The sequence below is a fragment of the Mastomys coucha genome, unplaced genomic scaffold (genome assembly GCF_008632895.1).
Source record: "Mastomys coucha isolate ucsf_1 unplaced genomic scaffold, UCSF_Mcou_1 pScaffold7, whole genome shotgun sequence".
NCBI classification, from domain to species: domain Eukaryota; kingdom Metazoa; phylum Chordata; class Mammalia; order Rodentia; family Muridae; genus Mastomys; species Mastomys coucha.
The window spans coordinates 3,258,471-3,267,578 of record NW_022196913.1 but is presented as its reverse complement, the minus strand read 5'-3'; positions in this window follow the sequence as shown (position 1 = coordinate 3,267,578).

Here is a 9,108-nt window from a genome sequence, read left to right as displayed (position 1 = left end):
ACTTAGGTCCCCATACTTGAGAGCTCTTACCAACTGTGATCTTTCCAGCCCTGGAAGCCATTTTAAATAGTCAGAAAAAAAAAAGCCTATTAATTTTGGAAGAATGCCACGCTGACTTCATTGGATTGTAATATATTGAGAACTAATACTTCACAACACTCAAAACACTTGCTTCTTTTTGTCTTGATTCGAAAACTATTGCACCTTCACCTGATACAAGTTCGTAGAGGAAGGGCACTTCGAACGCTGAAAACAACCTCAGGAAGCCCTCCTCTCCCTGTTCAAGCCTTTCCAAGCATGGGTTCAAACCCCTCCGCTCCTTCTTGTCTTTGTTTAGGTAGCTTAGGGGCTGGCCTCAGGCTGCTGTGATTTCTCTCTGACTCTGCCATCTCAGAACATGGAATGTCTCATCATAGACCTGCTGAAGCAGAATGTGGAGGAACAAAATTTTGCCTTGTTATTCTTAGGAATATACCCAAAAACTGCCCCACCACACCACACGGGCACATGTTCAACTATGTTCATAGTGGCTGTCTTAGTCAGAGTTTCTATTCTTGCACAAAACATGAAGACCTCTTGGAGGTCTTGGGAGGAAAGGGTTTATTTAGCTTATACTTCCACATTGCTGTTCATCACAAAAGGAAGTCAGGACAGGAACTCAAGCAGGTCAGGAAGCAGGAGCTGATGCAGAGGCCATGCAGGGATGTTACTGGCTTGCTCAGCTTGCTTTCTTATAGAACCCAAGACTTCCAGCCCAGGGATGGCACCACCCACAAGGAGCTGAGCCCTACCCTCTTGATCACTAATTGAGAAAATGCCTTACAGCTGAATCTCATAGAGGCATTTCCTCAAGGGAAGCTCCTTTCTCTGTGATAACTACAGCTTGTGTCAAGTTGACACAAAACCAGACAGTACAGTGGTCTTATTTGTGATAGCCAGAAGCTGGAAACAACCTAGATATCCCACGACAGAAGAATAGATACAGAAAATGAGGTTCATTTACACAATGGAATACTTCTCAGGTATTAAGAACGGGGATATCCTAAGTTTTGCAGGCAAATGGATGGAACTAGAAAATATCCTGAGTGAGATAATTCAGAATCAAAAGGACATGCATGTATGTACTCACTAATAAGTGGATATTAGAAAAAAAAAGTACAGAATACCCAAGATATAGTCCACAGAATTAAAAAAGTTCAAGCTGAAGTGCCCAAGTGAGGATGCCTCAGTCCCACTAGGGAGGGAGAAGAAAGCAATCACAAGTGGGGAGGGAGAGAAGGAGGGGCCTGGGAGGGAAAATGGATGGGAGGGGGGTAGTGGTGGGGAGAGGAGAACCTAATCTGGTATTGGGTGAGGGAAAAGGACTGAAGCCCTGAGGGCCAGCAGAAAGAATGGAAACAGGCAACCTCAGGAAATAAGAGGTTGGGGGGACCCCCCCCCCAGAATGTACCAGAGACCTGGCACTCCCAAGACTCAAAGGGAGGGACCTTAGATGAAATCCCGGACAGTAGGAAGAGGGAATTTATAGAGGCCACCTCCAACAGGAAGACAGGACATCAAGTGAGGGATGGGGGTTGCCAACCCACAGTCACATCTCTGACCCATAATTGTTTCTGCCTGAAAGAATTATAGGGAAGGAAATGGAGAGGAGCCTGAAGAAAAGAAGGTCCAGCGAGAGGCCTAAAGTGGGAGCCAGTTCAAGGGGAGGTCCCAAGGCCTGACACTATTACTGAGGCTGTGGAGTGCTCACAAAAAGGGACCTAGCATGGCTGCCCTCTGAAAGACCCAACAAGCAGCTGAAAGAATCAGATGCAAATAGTTGCACCCAACCAATGGACAGAAGCAGCTGACCCCTGTCATTGAATTAGGGAAGGCTGAAGGAAGCTGAGGAGAAGGGCGATCCCGCAGGAGGACCAGCAATCTCAATTAATCTGAACACCTGAGATCTTTCAAACACTGAACCACCAAACAGACAGCACACACGAGCTGATCTGAGGCCCCCAACACACATACAGCAGAGGAGCTTGCATTCTTAACACGTTGCTAAGCCGATGCTTCCTATATGGACGCCAAAGAAATATTACCTATGCATGAGTTCTCAGTTTGCTTTCTGTATCCTTTCACAAAGTGACCACGTAAGCAGTTTTCCTCTCCAAGATGAATTTACATTTAATAACCCTCTTCCACTTTGTTTGTTTTGTCTTGTCCTAGGTTGCTTTTAATAAGGGAGTAGTAATCATAGCCTGCTCCGTTTGTTTGCTTGTTTTTAAATGGTGCTTTGATTTCACAGCCCGGCTGGATTTGTGTTGTCCTTGGCCTCCTCCCAGAGAATGTCAATGCTGACAGAAAAGCCTAGGCATCTGCTGCCTTTCTTACTTTACCCTTAGGTTATTTGATCTCCATGTCTCAGGGTGTCCTCTACTCAAGACACCAACAACAGGGAGCTGCGGGGAGATCTCAGATTCTGGACTCTGCAGAACTGGACTTTAAGGCTAACTGGAAAACATCACGTGGAAAACGAACGGTATGAGGGACTTCCCCCCATGGACTCAGGAGACTACAAAGCCTAACTTCAACAGCTATGAAAAACGAGTTATGACTAAAACCAATGTGGAAGGAAGGGACATGACCTTTCTGCTTAAGTTTCCAGACAGGAAGAGATTTGAAATGAGACTCTTGAAAGAAAAAGAAATTGCTTAAAGATGAGTTCTATTCTTTCATATCACACTGAGCAATCCAAATAAAATATACCCACGCACCTCACTCATAATGACGGTACTTTAAACTCTACCCAGTTTAAAGGACATGTACGCATGCGTTTGCACGCGCGCATGTGTGTGGTTGTCAATCAATCTTAAACACACAATGTCTGCCTTTCCATCACTGTGACTTCTGCCTCCTCTGCTGTGGGTCCCCAGCATCAACAAAGAACTTCTCTTGTATGTTAGATTGTCACATAGGATTTCAGCAGGAAACAATACATAGCTACTTTAGATTTCTTAAATGTTTTGGGTGCTTGCATAACACTCCTGAAAGCAAAACACCTTTGAAGGGGAAAGAAATCATCAGCTGAAGAGTCCGAAAATTCAACGATGGATATAGAACGTATGAGCATCCTCGTGCTGCTATGACAAATGACTGGACACCTAGTGATATGACAACTGAGGTAAGTGCTTCCCTTCAGTTCTGGAGTTCAGAGTGTGAAATGGGTTTCACTAAGCTGTGAAGGTATGAACAAAGTTGCATTCCTTCTGAAGGATACAAGGGAAATATTTGTGATTCCTTACCTCTTCCTTGAGCAGCTTCTAGAAACTGTCAACATTCTTTAAGAATCAACTGGCACTTGCATCATTCTACCTTCTGTTTCCTGCTTCCATCTTGTTCTCTCCATCCTGACTCCCCTCCCCCCTCTTAATAATAATCTCAGGATTATATTAGACCCACCTGCATAACCCAGGTACCCTCCCTATCCCAGGAGCCTTCACTGAATCAGGTATAAAAAGTTTCTTCCACCAAGTTAATTAGCATAACCGCAGGCTTGGGGAATTAAGGTATGGAGGAGATGTATGATTCTGCCTACCATGAGAGAAAGCTGAATCCCTACAGTTCTTAAGGCCTCACAGTCCCAACCCTGGGAGACCCAGGGCTCAGCTGAGGGCTTCCTCTTGAAGCGGCCACTTACCACTATGCTCCCTATTATACAAAGGATACCCTCTAGAACCTCTCCCACAGCATTGCCCAACTCTGCAGAAGGAAGGGCTTGAATAGCTTGGTAGGTCTCCGGAAAAGGCTTGGGGTTAGCATCTTTATCCTTGCCTTTTGACAGACCTGAAGCGAAACTAGGTAGGCAAAATGAAGCAGTCTTACTTCCAAGAGGCTCTGTGTGCATGCACCCCAAGGCATGGTACCAATGCCATTGTTCACATGGATCAGAAACAGGCAAACGAGAGGCTCGGGATGAGAAGAAGAAAGAGATCTGCTGAGCTGGTGGTGTGGTCTGAGCCAGCCACAGGGAGGCAGGGTTCACAGGTGTGGCTGGCCCTTGGCACTACTACCCAGCAGGTGAGTTACCTCCAGCTACCCTTCAGAACCCACTAAACCCAAAAGGACTGACTAGAGAGGAAACACATGCCAGGAATTCCAGCCAGCCACTCTGTTTCACAGGACCTTCATGCTTTTCCTACCACACCCAGCGGAGTTCAAGAAGTTAGCCAACCACAGAAGGAGGGGCCAGGTGGGAGAGGCCATGACTGGTGTTTACTATGCTCACTGAAGCAAGCCACACACCTCCCCAGCGGAAGGGGAAACAGGAGCTGAAGTTCAGAGCCCCAGAGAGGCGAGAGGCAGGGCAAGTCTCCAGAGAAGAAGGCTGTGGAGAAGGAGTTTAATGATTGGGAAGTTCTTCTGGTGAAGACAGTCACCTGAGGAAGGGGTGCTGTTTCCCTAAGGGCTGTGCAGCCATGGCAGGAGACACACCTGAATGTTCTGATCATGTGATCTGCCCACTCAGAAGGGCCTTGTACAATTTAAAGATCTGCACTTGATACTTGCCTTTTTCTTCTCCTCCCCATTTTGCTCTGGGTTGTAAAGTGCAGCTGGTTCTTCAGGTATTCCTTGCACGTGTGTTTGTAGGGCAACGGGTTAAGGAAGTAAGAAATGGCCAGTTCTCTAACTTACAAGGTAGACGGCTGCCCCAGGTTCCTTCATCATGCAAGACAATTTCTTCTCATCCATTCATACTCCCTTAGACACACACACACACATACACACACACACACACACACAGAGAGAGAGAGAGAGAGAGAGAGAGAGAGAGAGAGAGAGAGACAGAGAGAGACAGAGAGAGACAGAGAGAGACAGAGAGAGACAGACAGAGACAGACAGAGACAGAGACAGAGACAGAGACAGAGACAGAGAGACAGGAACAGAGACAGAAAGCTGGGCAAAGCGGCACATCCCTTTGATGCCAGCACTCTGGAGGCAGAGGCAGGTGGGTCTCTGTGAGTTCTATCTAGGTCAGGCTGTTCTATGAGGCCAATTCCAGGACACACAGAACTACATACTAGAGAGACACCTGCCCCAATTAAAAAAGAATCCAAACCAAGAGGAAGGGAAGACATCACTATAGTACCATTGAGCTGTGGCTCAGTAATGGAGCATGCACAGAGTGGGCATGAGGCTGCATTCTCAGGACCACAAAAGAAAGAAAAAGGCAAAGAATAATTTCCACATGAAGTGGTCAGGAGATGTGAGACTTCATTAAGCAGAGCATCGAAGCTATCTATCACTTACACACAGGGTCTGTGCCTCTGGACAGCATCCTAGGCAAGACTATGCATTTCACAGCTGGCTACTCATCACCCCAGCCAGGACCTCTGCTTGACAAAGCCTTGGCTTTCTCTGGATTGTTTTCTAGTGAGTTCTATAGCTTGCTGTCTGTCAATACTGTGTCTTGGGTGGAGGGAGCACCCTCTGCCCCAAATCGATTTACCCTCTTCCGCACCAAAGCTTGTCAGTACTTTCTAGCTAAGAAAGTGACTGACAAACGAAAGGAAGAGGATGGAGCCCGGAGCAGAGCCCACAGAGATGGCTGGAGGTTTCTACTGCTCCGGCCTCAAGCTCTGGCTATTTCTCGTTAGTAAATGATTTTTAATTTGCTGTCCGCCTTTGGCTGGTGTCCAGATCCCTGGGATGGTTGGTTTTGAGTGTTTGTTTAACTTTTAGTGAACTCCATCAGTTTCTAGTGATGGGGTACAGGGGAGAGAATACTTCCTAATGTTTACAAACCACTATAGCTGTAAGTTTGGCCTCTGAAGGGTTCTTTTGAATCTTCCCACCACCCTGTGTTCCTCCACTTGTCTTCATTAATCTATATCGGCTGTCTGGCCCTGGAAGGCTCCGAGGAGCCTTGAAGCCATGGTCCAGAGGGATAGCACTTGACAACTATCTTAAAGTACAGCTAACTAGTCCTTCGAGAAACATCTCTTTGACTTAATGACCCTTGAGGATTGATGACAAGACTTGGAAATTCTGGGGGAAATTGGAAGCATGAACTCTCCCACCTGGGGTTCCAACTTGACCCAAGATGCTTCCCTATGGGCTGGGAAAGACAGGATGTCTTCTTAGGTGGGTAGCATAAAGTATGTTGCCGGACAGTGGTGGCACACGCCTTTAATCCCAGCACCTAGGAGGCAGAGGCAGGTGGATTTCTGAGTTCTAGGCCAGCCTGGTCTACAGTGTGAATTCCAGGACAGCCAAGGCTACACAGAGAAACCCTGTCACGGAAAAAAACAAAACAAAACACTTTAAAGAGTTGGGAAGACTTCTTTTCTGCTAGTAATTGTCTGTTAGGAACTTTTACTTTCCTGAAATTATTTCGTTTGAAAAGAATAAATGGCTGTGCTTGAAAAACAAGACCTTGGAGTGCTGTTTGTCATCTTACTCTTGGTTGAAAGTCAATGGGGGTGGGGGATGCCTGAATAGAGAACCTATGGTCTGGGTTCTGCTCTGTAACTCCAGAGGGTGTGACATTGACAAACTATTTCCTGTTTTGGGGAATCCATTTCCTGTGTGTAAGATGAGAGAGTTGTGGTGGGGTTGGTTTTTGTTTGTTTTTCTATTTTGAGACAGGGTCTCAATATGCAGCCTTAGCTGGCCTAGAACTCATAGAGATCCACTGACCTCTGCCTCCGGAGTGCTGGGATTAAAGGCATATACCACATACCCCACCAGATATATTTATTTTTATGTGTATGGGTGTTTTGCCTGCATGTATGTCTATGCACCACATGTGAGGCTGGACTGCAAGAGGATCCTTGGGGCTGGATTATAGATGGCTGTGAGCTACCAGGTGGGTGTCAGGGTTGTTTCCAATCTGATGCTCTGTGCTCCCCTGTTCACCATGTCCTGAAGATATGACAACGTTTGTGTCCACACATGTTGGATGGTGGGGGTCACCCAAAAGTACCTCCAAAAAACTACTCTTCTTTGGAAGTGTTAAACAGGGTTTCAAAATTATTTAACTTATTTTGGTATCATGTTTTCAAAAACTAAAGGAGGCTGGAAAGATGGCTCAGCAGTTAAGAGCACCAACTGCTCTTCAGAGGACCTGGATTCAATTCCTAAAACCCCAATGGGGGCTCACAACTGGCTGTACCTCCACTTCCAGGGGCTCCAGTGCTCTCTTCTAGACTCTGTTAGCACCAGGTATACAAGTGGTACACACACAGAGAAACACCCATATACATACAATTTTATAAAATAATTTTATAGAAAGAGAAAACCCAAAGAGAGTTATAATACTTTACCTAGGGAAAAAAAAGGTACATATTTTGTTCAAACAAAACATCAAATATAATCTCAGCACATTGCCACACCCCTTCAAAGCCTGGGCTAAGGGCTCTCAAGAGCAAACAAACTTTGGACAAGTCATGAGGCCACAAAGAGCTTCAAATTCTAGTATTTATCTCTAATTGTAGGTTTCTCCTCTTTGGGGGACAGAGGAGGAAGGTTTGGATTAAAAATCAGACCTAGAAAATGTCATTACAGAAAATGAGCCCTGTTCATCTCTGAGGAAGGCTGAACAAGTAAACTTCTTTCCTAGCAGAAGCTGGGGCCTAAAGGAGGAATGGCCAATTATAGGCATTAATATTTATCATAGTCAGAGAGGGGCAGACTGCAGGAAATGATTAGCAAGACTGCAGTAGCCATTATAACCCAGGACAGGAAGCTGAGCCAGGAGGTTTGTCTCACTAGTTAACATAGAGGACGTCCCAAGTCATGCCTCTAAGGGACCTTAATTCCTCATCAGAAAGGCTCCTTGGAGACCATCCGAGGAGGCATCTGCCCCTCTCCTTCTTGGAAAGCAGAGGAATTCAGCTGTGATAACTGAGCTTGCTGGCTCTCAGAGCATTTGTGCTTGTCGTTGTTCATTCGGAAATTCGATTAAGGCGGCTTGCCGAGAAGTAGCCGGGGTATGAGGCTGAATACACTTGACAGGCACCTGTGCTGAGAACAGAGGTCACATGGTCAGCTTGGCCCTCGGGCTGCTCTGTGGTATTGGAAGATAGAAGGGTAGGATGGCCAAGCATCTGGGGCAGGAATGTCATCTTCTCCCACTACAATTGGTACGATTATGAGCTCACCAGAGGAAAGTGACATTTGATGCAAAACAGAAGAGTCTACCTTGTGGAAGAAGAGCCCTGGGGAAGAAAGACAAACTGCAGTGACCCCATATGTCCCCATTTACTAAAGGCAGCAACCTGGAAGTTCAGTGCCAATGTATCTCTGAGTTTTCATTGCATCTGCTTTCTGTCCCTCGATGGCATATGTTCCTGGTGAAGTGCAGGGCTTCCCCCAGTTGTGGGCAGTGCCTTCTGAAGCCGGAGCGACTGCACACTGGACATGAGAGGAAAGTTCACTGTGTGTTCATAACCTTTCTTCATTTGCAGGTGCTTGTTTCTTTTCCACCAGTTACTGATAGGAAACTCGATGCTAAGACAGCTTGGGGTATCTCTACACACTAGCCAGTTTCTGAAAACTCACATCTAACTACTCACTCACAAGAGCCCCACAGCACTCCAATCATGTGTCACGCGTGTCCAAAGCAGATGTCTCTACTCGCTGTCTGAAAATGCTATCTTCAAGCACTCCTAAAGAGAGAGCCCAGACACAGCCATGATTCTTGGTACCTTACTTTATTATCCTTAAGTTATTTACATACATAACACATTATATTATGATATAATATTATATATAATATATATAATTATATATATAATATTATATATATTATGATATATATTATAATATATGTTATTTATATAAGAGTTTTCCAATTTTTTTAAAAGTTTTAGAATGTTTGCCTTTTGGGGAAAAGTTATTGGTCCTCCTAGAATTGATTTGTGTGGGTGGTCCTCCCAGAATGGATTTGTGTATGTGTGTGTGTGGTCCTCCCAGAATGGATTTGTGTGTGTGTGTAGTCCTCCCAGAATGGATTTGTGTGTGTATGTGGTCCTCCCAGAATGGATTTGTGTGTGTATGTGGTCCTCCCAGAATGGATTTGTGTGTGTGTGTGTGGTCCTCCCAGAATGGATTTGTGTGTGTGTG